The sequence below is a fragment of the Tamandua tetradactyla genome, chromosome 2 (assembly GCF_023851605.1).
Source record: "Tamandua tetradactyla isolate mTamTet1 chromosome 2, mTamTet1.pri, whole genome shotgun sequence".
NCBI lineage: Eukaryota > Metazoa > Chordata > Mammalia > Pilosa > Myrmecophagidae > Tamandua > Tamandua tetradactyla.
Genome location: NC_135328.1, coordinates 87,579,139 through 87,595,428, shown reverse-complemented (window position 1 = coordinate 87,595,428; position 16,290 = coordinate 87,579,139). Strand labels below are relative to the sequence as shown.

The following is a 16,290-nucleotide window of genomic DNA, read 5'->3' as shown; positions in this document are numbered from 1 at the left end:
AAAGAATGAACGAGAACCCCTAACTCACATCCCATACAAAAATTAACTCAAAATGTATCAAGCACATAAATATAAGAACCAGGACCATAAAAGTTCTAGAAAAATGGAAACAACATAACTGATAAGGGTTTAATATCCAGAATATATAAAGAAATCCTTCAACACAACAATGAGAAGACAAACAACTCACTTTAAAAATGGGCAAAACACTTGAACAGACATTTTTCCAAAGAGGAAATACACATGGCTAAAAAGCACAAAAAAGAATGCTCAACATCACTAGTTATTAGGGAAATGCAAATCAAAACCTACTAGAATAACCACTATTTAAAAAAAGCGAGAGAGAGAAAACCACAAATGTTGAAAAGGATGTGGAGAAATAGGAACACTCATTCACTGCTGGAAGGAATGTATCACAGCAGCCACCATGGAACACAGTTTGGCAATTCTTCAGGAAGCTAAGTATAGCACTGCCAGATGATCCAGCAACCCCACTACTAGGTATATATCCAAAGAACTGAAAACAGGGATGCAGACAGACATCTGCACACTGATATTCAGAGCAGCATTATTCACAATTGCCAAGAGATGGAAACAACCCCAGTGGTGATCATCCAATGTATGGATGAGCAAAATGTGGTACATATATGCAATGGAATACTATTCAGCTGTAGGAAGGAAGGAAGGAAGGAAGAAATTCCTGATGCAGGCAACAACAGGTATGAAATGTGAAGGCATTATGTTGAGTGAAATAAGCCAGACAAAAAAGGGCAAATGTTTTATGATCTCACTAATACAAACAAATTATAATTAGCAAACTCATAGATTTAAATTAGAGTAAATGTTACCAGGAGATGGAACGTGGTGGGGGTGAGGGGTGATGCTTAATTTGTATAGAATTTTTAATTAGGTTACTTGTAAATGTTTGGACGTACATAGAAATGATGGTAGCACATTATGGTGAGTGTAATTAACAGTGCTGTATTATGAGATTTTGGTTCAAAGGGGACATTTAGAGTTGTATATGTCACTAGAATGAAAGCTAGAGACCAAAACATGGAACTATATAACAGAGTGATCCCTGCTGTGGATGATTACAACTATAAGAATGTTCTTTCACAAACTAGAATAAATATACATCACTATTACAAGATGTTAATAATAGGGTGGGAAACAAGAAAAATATACATAATACAAAATATGGACTATAATTAACTGTAATATTTTAATATCCTTTCATCAATTATAACAAAGCTATCATAGCAATTCTAAGTGTCAGTAATAGAGGCTATATGGGGTATGGAGTTTTTCTTTTTGGAGTAATGAAAATGTTCTAAAATTGATTGTGGTGATGAATTCACAACTCGGTGATTAAACTGTAAGCCATTGATTTTACACTTTGGATGGATTGTATGGTGTGTGAATATATTTTAATAAAACTGCTTTAAAAAAACAATCTACACAGTTTTACACACTGGGTATTTTATTTTAAACTATAGGAAAAATCATTAAACTAATTTATTACTGTTTATGTAGATAGTAGAACAGTTAAGATTTACATTGACTAAGTTTTATTTTAGCTACCAGAATGAATAAAATGCTATAATTAAGAGCCAAAATGCTGAATTCCCATTTTAGAAATGATTTCTTTCATTAATTGTTTTTCTGTTCTCAGAAACTCACTATTATAGAGCAGAAAGCCACTGAATTATATGGTTGTAATTACGTTGTTCCTTTAACATGTTTTATGCCTCAATATTTTTTATGCCTCTAAAAAAACTGATACTGGTTTCATATAAAGTTGTCCTTGGACGGAACTGTGCTTTGTCTTAGAAAGTAATACTGTACTACAAGTATATAATCTTTTTTAAAACTTTTTTACTATATAGTATAACATATATACAAATCAAAGGAATAAAAAAAAAAACAATAGTTATTAAAGCACTCTTCAAGTAGTTACAGGACAGATTCTGAGTTTGTCATGGGCTACCATATGATCCTCTTATATTTTTCCTTTGAGCTGCTCCAGAATATAGGAGGCTAGAGGGCTTAAATATTTTATGACCCAATTGATTTTTCCTTCTGTTTTTGTGAAAAATAATACATACACACAAAAGCTATAGATTTCAAAGCACACTACCACAATTAGTTTTAGAACATATTTCAGAGTTTGACATGGGTTACATTTTCACAAATTTAGGTTTTTACTTCTAGCTGCTTTAAAATACTGGAGACTAAAAGATATCATTTAATGATTCAGCATTCATATTCATTCATTAAGTCCTGTCTTCACTGTATAACTCCGCCATCACCTTTGATCTTTCCATCCCTCTCTTTAGGGGTGTTTAGGTTATGTCAGTTCTAACTTTTTCATGTTGGAAGGGTCTGTCACTAATATGGAGTAGGGAGATGGAACTATCTGATGTTCTGGAGAGGCTGGGCTAGGTTTCAGGACTCCTCTGGACCAGGGACCCATCTGGAGGTTGTAGGTTTCTGGAAAGTTACTCTAGTGCATGGAACCCTTGTGGAATCTTATATATTGCCCTAGGTGTTCTTTAGGATTGGCTGGAACAGCCCTTATTGGGCACGTATATAATCTTGGTCCACATTTCTAAAATTAGAAAATTCTAAAATGAAAATTTCATTTTTTTTATCTATTTATACCTTGTTTCTACATTAAAGTTCTTTGACATAGATCAAATACTAACCAATGAAACCTAATCTGATTTTTGTAAATTGCTAAGTATATGTAAACATGTCATGGTTATGAAAATGTAGTGCTTAAAAAGCATTCACTACATGAAGAATTTTGAATATCATTACAGAAGTCAATCCTGTACATACTAGTCTCATTAAAAGGAAGATTCTCCATATAAGTTATATTAGGAAATGTACTAGTCAAAATGTAAATTTTGCACCAAGTAAACATTTTTTGCTTTAGTCTCACACAGAAGTTAAAGTTTTAAAATATGAATGACCATCTATTTTCAACACCCTACAACACTGACATTCCTTTGTTCTTCCTCAGGCAAAAATATTTTTTAATTTTTACATTTTGTCACTATCATTGTACACTCTAGGCATTCCCAGATTATAACTCTCAGTCTTCATCATATATCTTTCCTTCTGGTTTTATATGTGCCCTCAGACCTTCTCCATCTATCATTCTCACACTCAGCTTCACTACATGGAATCATGAATAGTACATGAGATTGTGTAGGTTTGTCCAGTATGATGCCACAGTAAATCCCAGAGTGGTTAGCACAGTGAATAAAGAAGTATTTGCAAAGTCCCCTTGGGGGAATGGTGAGAAAGGGGGAAATTTCAATTTCCCCATTTGGAGAATTCCTGATATTCTTGCAAACAGTGAGGACAACAAAATCAATATGCCGAGCCCTCAATCTTGGAGTGTGTTCATATGAAACTTATCCCTGCAAAGGTTAGACTAAGCCTACTTAAAATTAGGCCCAACAGTAACCCCCAGAGAACCTCTTTCGTTGCTTAATCTCTCAGCCAACATGGCAAGCAAACTCACTGCCATCCCCCTGTCTACGGGGGACATGACTTCCAGGGGTGTCAACCTCCCGGGCAACATGGGACAGAAATCCTAGAATGAGCTGGGGCTCAGCATCAAGGAATTGAGAAAACCTTCTCGACCGAAAAGGGGAAGAGAGAAGCCATACAAAATAAAGTGTCAGTGGCTGAGAGATTTCAAACAGAGTCAAGAGGTTATCCTGGAGGTTACGCTTACACATTATATAGATATTCCCTTTTTAGCTTAAGGTGTATTAGAGAGGCTAGGGGGAAGTGCCTGACACTGTAGAGCTGTGTTCCAGTAGCCATGTTTCCTGAAGATGATTGTATAATGATATAGCTTTCGCAATGTGACTGTGTGATTGTGAAAACCTTGTGTCTGATGCTCCTTTTATCTACAATTTGGACAGATGAGTAAAACATATGGATTACAAATAAATAAATAATAGGGGGAGCAAATGTTAAAATAAATTGGGTAGAGAGAAATACGAGCGGTCAATGAGAGGGAAGGGTAAGGGGTATGATATGTATGATTTTTTTCCAAAAGAGAGACGAGGAACTCATGAACAGATCTCAAGACAGAGAAGCTAGAGGTGGCATCAAATGCCTAAGGGCTGAGGTAAGGGGCAGCAATGAATCTCAGACAGTTTACCAATTGCCTAAGGGATACTGCTGCACAATATCAGTAGAGATTGGTGGGGTGGGGGATTCTGAAGAACCCACAAATGTATTCAGGATAAATTAAGCTTTAAATACCATTCTTCCCAAACAATGGCTTGCGAATGATTCAAGCTGGCAGAGAGGTCATTATTAGTTCTTGGACAGAACATGAATTGACACTGCATTTTAAATATCTAAAGTGATCATGGACATATAAAAATTACCAGGGAAGTAAGGAAGCCTTCTTGAGTTTCTCCAACAATCTGAGAGTGGATTAAAACTGAGAATGGTAAACAACAATAAAATGTTTTTGTTAATTTTAATCTGCAATCTGTGATTATTCTTTGGTATAAGCATATGAATAAACATGCCTTCACAAGAGGGCACTGTGTTCTCAAGAAAGCAGCACTGTTATTTACTGCAAACACAAAGTCTTAGCCTCTTCACACTTTCAATATATTTCTTACAATACACTGTTATCTGTCATGTCTTTGACACAACCACTGTGGTGTGTCTGCCTGGTTTCCACCAGGTACATTACACATTTACAAGAACTATTTCCTCAGAAAAAGGAAGTTGTGGTTTCTTAAGCAAGGAAGACACTTGGTCTAGGAATGCAAAATTTTTAAAAAGACCTGAGAAGGATATAAAATTGCAGCCAACCACAAAACCTACAATACTTCTCAGGTAACAGAGAAATAGCTCCAATTGATTTTTAACACCCCATTAAGCCCATCCAACAAAAATGATGCATTCCTCTAGGGACTTGGCCTTGGTAGTATAAGTAAAAAGGGGGTAATCCCTTCTCTCAATTCATTTACTCAGGCCATCGATAGGAATATGGAGTTGGATTCCAGAAATATCACTCATGATGAGCAGAGGAAATCTACTGTAACTAAATAGAAGTTGAAATATGATATGAAGCATCAATTTTATTATATCATATCTCCTAATAGCAGCCAAGTTTTTTTTTCTTCCAGTAATAACAAAATACATTGAGCGAAAGATGGGAACTTTCATTACGGCATTCAAAAGTTATGTGTAAGAAAAACACAAGAATTAAAGTTGGGGGTAGAGAGATGAGTGAGTGGTACATGACCCTTTCCAACTGGTCAGAAAAATAGGGTGATTCCCTATTTCGCAGACATGGCTCAACAATATGGAGAGAGACCCATATGTATCCTTCAAAAATGTTTTGGCCATGCTAATTTTGCATACAAAAGCACCAAAACCTGATTTTCACTTGTCCAAAATGAAATGCATGTGCTATTAATTTGTTAATTAGAAAGATGATATATATATATATATATAAATATATATTTGATCAATACATGGAGAAGCATTCCTTATTATCATACATGGCACAGAATTTATTTTTCTTGATGATGTTATAATATATTGGAAAATTTTGAACTTTGAACTTTCTGAGATTTTATAAAGATGCATGCATATATATTTACGGGTTGAAAACACTTAACATTAATAAAATAAAAGAGATTGGAGTTTATAGTAAAAATACCCCAAACTAATGGTAAAATGCTTTGACATTACTGCTTATTTAGGGATAAATTACCTTTTTTCATCCTTGTTTTAGACTAGAATGTTTTTTTTTCTTTCCTAATGAATTTAGTTTCCAACCAGATATGGTTTATATGCTGAATTACATCTTTTTTCTTACTTCCTGCAATATTACCCATCTGCCCAGAGATGGGATTGACCAGACTACATGATTTATTTTATAAGAGAGGTGAGAGAAGAGTCCAAGATATTCTCTGGATTTCTTTTCAGGAAATTGGGTAATCATACTTCAATTCACAGGAATGAGAAAGACTAAAGTAGGTTTTGTGGAAAATACTATGAGTTTCATTTTTAATATATTTGAATTTGAGAAGCTTATGTGATATCAAGTAGATATGCTGATTTTATATTCAGGGATGAGATTTAGGAAGGACCTACCTACTTGATTGTCTCTAGATGTAAATAATCTTTGAAAAGTGGATAAATTCAACCATGGAAGCTGCAAAGTGCAAAGAGTAAATGATTGGGCTAAGGTTAACACCTGGGAGGACACCTGGGAAAGGGGAAGGCTTAGGGGAAAGACAAGGGTTAGAAGGATTAAGGATTTATTCAGAGTATTAAGAATTTGGAGATGGGTAAGGGAAAGAGGAAGGAGACCACATGTGGAATCTCCCCCATTTCCAATTGAGAAGGAGATTGGTCTGATCGGGGTTTGGGGTAGGGAGCTTGTCACTGGAACACCGCTCGTGGCTTATTTAGTGAAGACACAAACCAGTCATTTGTCACTATCCATACTTCTCTAATCCTTAATCTTGAACTGTATGGTTTGTGGTTGTTCACCAGGAACCCTGAGTACAAATCTGCTTAAACACATTTTGATGTTCTGGGAAGGCAGTAAACTACCTTTCTTGTATTTAATTATGTCTTTTTGGTCAATAGCAGATAACTCATATTCCTTTGTCTTTCTTTTGTTTTTGTTTTTGTTTTCATGGGCAGGCACCGGGAATCAAACCCGGGTCCTCTGGCATTGCAGGCAAGCATTCCTGCCTGCTGACCCACCGCGACCCACCCTATTCCTTTGTCTTTGAACACAGAGCAGGAAAATTCAATCCAAGATGGAACAACTAAATTGATCTTTTTCCTTCTTTAAAGAAAAGTCATAGACAAATTCAAGGATCTAAATATAGAGAACTTAAATAAGTGAATTGCATTTGTTTGGTGTTTTTTATTTTTATTTTTTAATTAAATTACACATACTATGGCTGGTGAGACAGAAATTGATCCCCCATATCAAGTTAATTTAAATAAATTATCTCTCAGCATGGTGGTCTGTGAAGAGAGTATATGGAAAGCCATAATCAATAAGTTATTAAGGACTCACTGAGTTTTGTCAAGCAAGTCTCATATTATTTCATTTTTTGATAAGGTTTACTAGATTGGAGGATTAAGGGAATGATATAGATGCAATATATGTGGATTTTAGCTAGGTATTTGACTTCAGATATTTAAAAACAAGAGATGGAGAATGTGTTTCTGAATAACAAAACATTTAAATGAATTCCTGACTGGTGCAGCAGGGTTAGGTTTTTTAATGTAATGAGATCCCACAAAAATAGAATCGGCAATTGGGCAGACTTTATTATATTAAAGATTTAATGAAGTCTGACTTGCCAGGAAAGTCCTGAATTTGTATTTTAGCTTCCTGCAATGCCTCTGCCTGGCTTGGAATCTGAAGTTCCAATCTGAAGTTGACTGTCATTACTGGATGTGAGCTCTGATTGTAAATGGTAGGGATGATTATCTCTTGATTTATACTCAACAATCGCAGGAAGTTGCCTAATTTATGGCAAAAAACAATTATTTTATAGGCTGATCAGCTCACATACACAGAAAAATTGGGGGTAACCAATTTCTTACTCTAATCATTTAATCTTCCTCCCTTCTCTTCAGGGTATAGTGTCTGGCGGCCTGAGGAAGCTATTGAGAGAAGAATTGGCAAGCTTTTTCATGAATAAGAAATTCTACCGTACAATGACCATAAATAGTTCTAATCAACATATACCACCTTGGAAAGACATCTTTGGAGGTATTCCACTGGGACACAAGGTGGCTTTCCCAACTATTTGGATCTATAATCAAATCCTCTAAATTATTTTACTCCCTAAGCTTTCAAAAGGGGAATAATCAGATCAGATCACGGGGTGCTGCTCTAAGCCAGTCCAAACTCTCAAACCAGCCACTCCCTCTGCATCACCCTGTGCACATATACATTTGTATTTCTATTCAATCTGATGCTTGAAATTAGTTTTTCTTAAGCCTCGGGGAATCCCCATATAAATTCTGAGAGTTGATAGAAAGCAGGAAAAAGGCAGAAGGATTTCTAGAATCGGACTTCCAGAAGTTCCACTAGAACTTCTACACATATATATTTTTTCATTATATCTTGTTAAATTTCTTTTATGGGTATTTTAAAGTATTATAGTTCATATTTTTACTATTATTTAATTTAGCTATCTATAAGTATACATATGTGAGTGCATATTTAGAAGTTTTAACTCTTCCATCAAAAACTTTTAGAGGTCATAGCATGAAAGCATAGGAAGTGACTCAAAGACTGAAGTTCAGAGGAATTGGGAAGTTCAAATTAACGAATGGTGACCTAGATGTGAGAAATGATATTTTAAGGAGTGAATGAATGCATGTGTGTGTGTGTGTGTGTGTGTGTGTGCACATCAGAGAGAGAGAGAGTTGGTGTGGGATGTTCAGGAAAATGTTATCAGGAAACATTAATGCTATTTACAGGTAACAGAAACAATAAACTGTAGCAAAAAAAAAGCTATATATTTGGTTTTGTGATATAAAAATCATGCATAAGAATTATTTAACTTGGAAATGTAAATTCAATAATGGAAATAACTATTTTATACTGGTGCCAACAGGAATTTTTAACTTTTATTTTATTGCATTCTCTGGCCTCCTCATGGATGCTCATTCAGTTGTCGCTTGTGGGCCATGGTTTCAGTAAAAATAATTTTATCCTAAAAATGACCAAGGAACGATGTCAGCACACCTTAGGATTTCAAAATTTCCTAGCTTCCATCCTAGCATACAGTCTTAATTTTACCTCTACAGATTTAATATAACTCTTATTACTAGATTAATTAAAAGCAAAAACAAAACCCTGATGTTAGAAGTTTTGCTGGGGAAGAATTTATCCTCTAATTAGCCAAGCAGCAATGTTAACATCTCCTCAATACCACTTATTCTGCATTACAATCAAGCTACAGACTTTATTAGATGGGATTCTGAAAGACAATTAGAAAGACTTACCAATATATAGCTTCCTCCCTAAAGATGATTAATGGCTGGAGGATGAAAAGTGTCAAATTCCTCAAGATTTCCCTGAAAGAAAAATGCAAGGCATATTTTGAACTCACTCTTTCTGACACTTATATGATGTCAAGTCAAAGCAAGTTGTTGAAAAAGTAGAGCAGTAGAAATCGGCACTTTATAGATTAATGAAATTAACTAATGACCAGAAACAGCATACAAACTGTATATTATTTCACTGATGTAAAATAATATAGCCTATACTATGTAAAAATATATAATCTTTAACTCTTTCTCTGATATAAAAGTTCATGCTATAATTCATTAATTTGTTGACTAAACATGAACCCATTTTCTTAAATGGCAATTTACTTTATTAAAAGGTAACTTGTATTTATATATATTATTAAATCTGCTTTTATTTCTCTTTGCTGTATAAGAAAATAAACCCCTCACAAAATTATTTTTAATGTTATATTACTAACTATTCAGATATGTTTCTCATAAATTCAGAAAGCCGTAAGTCTTTCAACTTATGCTTATTATCTGTAGAGCTTTTGTCCTACATTCAAATAATGGCAGTATATTAGGGCCAGTAAACAATTTCTAAATAGCACAGGCTAAATATAAACTATAAGGGGCCATAACTGTAATAAACAATGTGTATCAGAACACTTTAATATATTAGGATAGAGAATATTCAAGTCATAGTTGAATATCTACCAAATGAGCAGAACTCCAAGAAAAATCATTTAGAATTTAATAATTCACTTAAAATCACACATGTAATGACAGAATACAGATTTAAGTGATAAAGAACACATGTCCCATCAAGAGTTTAGCTGATGGGTTGATCATTTGTTTGAAACCCAAAGAGGAATCTGCAAAATTTCTGCTTTTACTGAGCACAAAGGAGTGAGAATTCATCGTGATTTCCCCATCTGATCCAAATGTCCATCCCAAACACCCAAGATCCTTATGTTTCTCTCATCTTAGCATGTTCTCTTGCTACCCATTCAAACATTGCTCATCCTTTCGGAACCAACCTCTAACCTCATCTGATCCACGAAGCAATAATTTCTTTTGAATGTTCATTGTATCCATTGGTTTACTTTAATACTAATACATATTTCATCACATAGTTTTCATACCATTTTCATAAATGTCCCATGTTTCCTAAATATATTTTTTTTAGTTCAATGGAGCATCAATCATGCTTTACAATTCTGTATGTCTTCAGTCAAGTAGAATATACGCATATATACATACACTTACATACATACATGTTGATATATATGCATGTGTGTATCAATGAAGATGTATGTGTATGTATACACACCCATACAGAGAGAGAGAGAGAGAAAGATTACTTAATTGCAGTCTTGAAGTCTTAGTACTACTCTTCCAGTCTGAAATGATCAATTCCAAATCTCCATTGGCTGACCAAGGTTCTTACTCCAGACTAAAAGAACTTTAAATTGGAACTACCTTCTACCATGTCTCTAATGCATTAAAGTTAAAAATTTACAAGCTATTTCATGTCATGATTTTCTGCTAAATTTGTTAGAACCTAAGCTAAATAATATTTATTGAGCAGCTACTATGTACCAGGAGTCTTATATGCATTGTGTTAGTCTTCCAAATATCCTAATGAGATAGAAGATATATTAATTTTACTTCTTTTAGATGAGGAAACTGAAGCAAAGACAATTTAAATTACCTGACCAAAACCTTCTAGTCAGCAAATAGTAGGAGCTGGGATTGTAATTATGGGAATTTCAGTCAGAGCCTCCAGTTCAATTATAATAATAAAGCGAAAAGGAGTGCAAGAGTAAGGAATGAGAAATTTATTTTAGAAATTGTGAACATGTGGAACTGATATATTTAAAGCCAATAACAATTCCTAAAGGATTCCATTCTTCACATACTCCTGCTGACATATTCTAAGCAGTTCTAGAATCAATGTTTTCACATAAATGAGCCAAATGATTCTAAATCCATTATCTGCCTAAAGAATTATATTTGAATATTAAAGAGAAAAACATAAATTCCTTTCTAGATATTTATATGGGGCTTTCAACTGTATCAAAAAAAGTGTGTAATATAATAGATTTTAAACTATGGAATTTATTTTTTTTAATATGCTGTATGGTGGTGGGAGGTTCACATTTCATTCTTTTTCCATGTGAGTATTCCCTTATTGCCGCACCATTTGTGGATTTTTTTGTGTTTTTGTTTGCTCATTTGTTTGTTTGGGAAGTACATTGGCCAGGAATTGAACCTGGGTCTCCTGCATGGCAGTCTTGAATTCTACCACTAAACTACCCTTGCACCCACTGGAATTTAATTTTAATTAAGATTTAAAATAGCTTAAAATTTGACCTCTACCTTTACCTCTTTTTTCTCGAACACTTTAAGCATGTGTATACCACAATTAGCAAATACAGCATCTATAAGAATGAGCATAAATTTGAGATTTTATTGCTATTGAATTTCACATTTCCCTAACATAGTCATTTTCTAAGTGTATCCACATTTTGGAGGATAAAGCAATTTTTCAGTAATGTTTGATATTCAAAGTCAATGTATGGGGATAGTTTGACCCTTTTATCCTGGCAGCTAATTTATAAAATATTCTCATATTTATTATAAAAAGCATTTGTCTCGAGTTTTATATTATGTTCTTAACTTTGGGATGCATATAGCCAATAGTGCCTTTGTCATTTAAGAGTTAGGGAAAATGAGTCTCAGACAGGTTGAATGATATAACTAGAATGATACAATTTGTTCCTAGAACAGCTCAAATTTTCATCTCCTCTTTGAAGCTGGATTTCCTGTTTATTTTTGTTTGATGTCTGTTACATTGGCCTCATCTTCTGGCAATTCATATTTTGCTTTTAGCTTTTACAGAAAGAAGTGAATAACAGACTGTCTCATACACACATTTACACACACAAACCAGAGCGCGTGCACTCTGTAAAAAAATGATATTTACTTTTAAGCCCATTATGTATCCAAGATCTGTCATTATAAACTTAGAAGCCAATCCACTAGACCTTGTACACACTAATCATATTTTTTAAATTTCATGAGCATCAAAGTTTAAATTAAATCCTATCCCGTGATCACTGATTTAACTTTTTAAAACACTAAAGCTGACTATAAAATACATTGTAAACACCAGGAATTATGGAGACACACACTATTGGGAAAAGAATAGTCCTTCTGCTCTAATCACAATTATATAAAAGAAGGAATTTATGATGGTTATAAAGGTGCACAATTACAGGAAAAACATGAAAAGATTAAAAGTTTGTGTGCATCTTTTGCAAATTTTCATCCTTTTTAAAGAAAAGAATTCTGTGACCACATATTATACATTCATTAGCCGATAAAAGATACACATGACAAAAAGATATACACAATGCTGGAGACCCAGGTTCGATTCCCGGTGCCTGCTCATGCAGAAAAAAACAAACAAACATATATACAATAAAATATGCCCTCATAAACGATCATGAATATAATCATGCAAACAATTGCCCTCAATACACAAAGGTAAAACTAGCTCTATATCTTCATGAAGTTTTTCTTATAATAACCTCCTATTATTCAACCTCTATTACTTCCTCTAAATTGTTTCTTCAGCTTCACTACAGGATCCCACCTTTGATTCCTTCTTGTTCTCCTAAGCTGTCTCAGACTCCTGGTTCTCCTTATTTCCCTGTCCAGGCTGACCCCAGATCAGACTCTTCCTACTCTCCACTCGGGAACCAGACCACCTCAGCCTCCCTGCAGTCTCTCCATCCTGCTAATTAATAGACCAACCTGAAGGTCCATTTCCTCCATCCCTGCTCTTAAGTTGCCCAACTCACACAGCTTGAGATCCTTAATAATGGAACTCCTTATCAGTGGCTTCCATATTAATAAAACAGCTTTCTTTAACCAAAAAATAAAAGGTTATGAAAAACATAAGCCAGCAAATAACATCAAGACAACATGCCCCTGACAACTAGCAGTGGCTTTTGTCTAGGAAACAGAAGGCCTATATCCCCATTTGCTTGCATTGAAAGGAGAACCCTGCTTTGGGTATGTGTGCCCATCCACACTGTGGGAGGGTGTGTGTCTCACCAAAAAATCATTTCAAATCCCTGTTGTCCCATAGGCCTAAAATCAACTTCACTGTTAGATATTCAACATTGGCAGTAGGCAGTTCACTCACTGCTGCTCACACTGGATATCTCCCAAATTATTACAGTATTAGAGATTTCTATATTAGACTAGTTTACTAATTCTTTTAATAAGAACCAGGGCAGATTAGGGCTGACAATGTGCATACATTAGTGGCATCTCTGTTTTCTAAGGCCTGTTTGCATCTCTCTCTCTCCTTGACATTTGAGACCCTCAAAAGGTAGCTTGTTGACAGCTAGATTGGTTTACCAGTGTGTTGTCACCACGCTTAAGTCACTCATGTTTCTGACTGATGAGCCTGGATAAACATTCTAAGCCTCATTTGCCTATTGAACACCATTTATATTGCACTCAGAGATAGCACACTATGAAAGGTGAGCTAACTATTAAATATCACATAGCAGCAGGGGATATTTACATATGTCTTTGAAATTTGCCCAGGGTCCAAAAAATGTACAAATGTTTCAAATGTTTTTAGAACTCGGAAATTGTTACACTCACTTTACATTTAATTACGATTTAGTCAAGAGAAGCTTTCCACTGGATTAGTCTACTAATAGTTGAGAGAGTGACAATCTTTCTTTTGTTGGAAAATGTGTCACTGATTCTACATATAAAAAAATATTGCATCGAGTGGGCCATGGTGGCTCAGTGGTAGAGTTCTTGCCTGCCATGCTAGAGACCCAGGTTCGATTCCTGGTGCCTGTCCATGCAAAAAAAAATAATAATAATATATATATACATAATATATATATATATATATATATGTGTGTGTGTGTGTGTGTGTGTGTGTGTGTGTGTGTATATATAGTGTATTTTAAACATAATAATATATATATATATGTGTGTGTGTGTGTGTGTGTGTGTGTGTGTGTATATATAGTGTATTTTAAAAAAGCAACTGCAGTGTCTAGGCAATAACTCCACCGCAGGGAACTTGAAAAACAAATGAAATATACCACCTTACAAGAAAAAGAAAAACAAACCAAGCAACGAAACAAAATCCATCTAGGTTTCCTATAGCTTTTGTCCATTCTATTCTATTTCTTTTCTCTATTCTCTGCTCAGTTACGCATTCTCAAAAAAAAAAAAAAAGTGGTTTACCCTCATTACCTCTATTTCCAAATTTCTTCACAACTTATATCCTCTGCTAAAGATTTGTTTGACTGGTATTTCTGTACCTGAAGCTGCTAATGACCTCCATATTGACAATTCCAGTACATATTTAGGTTATTTTACCTGTCCTATCTAGGAATTATTTCTGTCGACTGCTGTCATCATTTTAAAACTTTTTTCCTAATGTGCATGACACTACTTTACTCTAGTTCTCTTCCTATTACTCTGGCTATTCCATCTTAATGAATTAATAATGTTTATTTCCTGAGGTTTCTCAGGATTTTGTCTTTGATAGTTTGCCATTCTCATTCTGTATCTCACAATGGCTTCATATGAAGTCACGGTTTCAATAATAGCCTGTTGCTGATAGCTCCCAAAACTATAAATTATAATTACTACTAGAGATTTCTACATGAATGTCTCAAAAACCCTGTCAATTCAGCTTGTGAAAACAATCAATCCTTTCTTTCCAATAATGTGTTCCTGCATTCTCTATCATAGAGAAAAAAATATATTTATTGAGCATTTACTCTGTACTTATACTTGTAATATCTTATTTAATTACACCACAATCCCTTAACAGAGGTATTACTAGTATGACCATTTTGAAGATGAAGAAATGAATGCACAGAGAGGTAAGGTAACCTGGCCCAATTTGCACAACTAATAGGTATGAATCTGGGGTCTGAACAGACTGCCTACACCCTCAGTCGCTAGGCTATGAAATATATGTGCCCAGTTGTGTAAGTCAGATAGATACTTTGCAGTTGATCTAGATTTCTCTTTTATTCACCTACCAATTATATTCACTCAGCTTTCTGGGTTATAGTTACAAAATATTTATCGCATCCATTGTTACCTCTCTATCCCATTGACCCTGGTTTATTTTAGATCTTCCTTCATCACCTGGGTTATTTAAATAATTCTGGCCCTTCCCACCAGTCCCTAAACTATCAACTTTAGCCTCCGGTCACAGTTCTATATCCTTCACTCTGCTGCAGTTCAAGTTTACTCTATCTAACCAAGGAGAAAGATAAATGTTTATGAAAAGATTGAACTAAATACCACCTTGGTTTTCAATTGGCTACACAAATAGGAATATGCTTAGGGATTGCCAGGCACAAAACTCCTCACATCTCCCTAACTCAACTTCCTATAGTAGAATAGAATTTCTAATCATCAGAAAATAGGACAAACGCATAAAAAAAAAAAAAAAAAAAAAAAAAAACCTTGAAATCATCTATAAAAATTATAAAAGTTGTCATTCTATTTGTACTTTGAACATTTAAAACTCTCATTTGCTTCAACAGAACATGAAAACAAAGACAGACCATGCTTTCCTTCTCATGGAAAGCCCATGGCATTTAAATTGTCAAAGTTATTTCACCAAAAAAAAGCAAACATATAGAAGAGCCTATATGAGTTCAGACTACCAAATTTTAAGACTTATAAGTTCCTAGCATTCATATGTGTTTATACAGAAATGAAATACAAGTTGCCTTAAAAAATGAGGGGGAGATGCTTACTTAACAGCACATCTACTAAAATTAGAAGAATACAGAGATAAGTATAGGCCAGCAAAAGGATGCCATGCAAATTTGTGAAGAATCCCATATTTTTCAAGTGTAATCCCAGAATAAAACTGAGGATACCGTTGCTTGTTTGTTTGTTTTTCATTTCCTTAAAACTGCCCCAAAGCTTCTGTTAATAATGAAATCTTCACCACAGAGTGGGCTGGCTTAAAAAAAAAAATGTGTGTGTGTGTATGGGGTCAGGGATTGTTGGAGTTGCACATGCTGTTGTGCACTGAAGCGCATTTTATTTAAATAGTAACTAGAAAGAAAATTTCCTTACACTAAAGAACACTTGACTTATAAACTAAAACTCCTGGGTTAAAATGTCACTTAAACCTGTGTCCTGAGGAAATTCACTAAACCGCTC

The 16,290-nt window shown here is 34.6% G+C and overlaps 1 long non-coding RNA gene and 1 other non-coding gene across 2 annotated transcripts in view; one reads left to right on the top strand and one right to left on the bottom strand.

Annotated features, from left to right (window-relative positions):
- LOC143673548 (uncharacterized) overlaps positions 1 to 16,290 on the bottom strand; it is an 838,506-nt gene that overhangs the window by 496,087 nt on the left and 326,129 nt on the right. Inside the window, exon 3 of the long non-coding RNA XR_013170437.1 lies at positions 9,043 to 9,114. This is a non-coding gene — a long non-coding RNA (uncharacterized LOC143673548). The remainder of the gene's footprint in view (positions 1 to 9,042; positions 9,115 to 16,290) is intronic.
- Positions 15,868 to 15,969, top strand: LOC143675322 (U6 spliceosomal RNA). Its single transcript, XR_013171553.1, has one exon. It is a non-coding gene; the product is annotated as a U6 spliceosomal RNA (small nuclear RNA).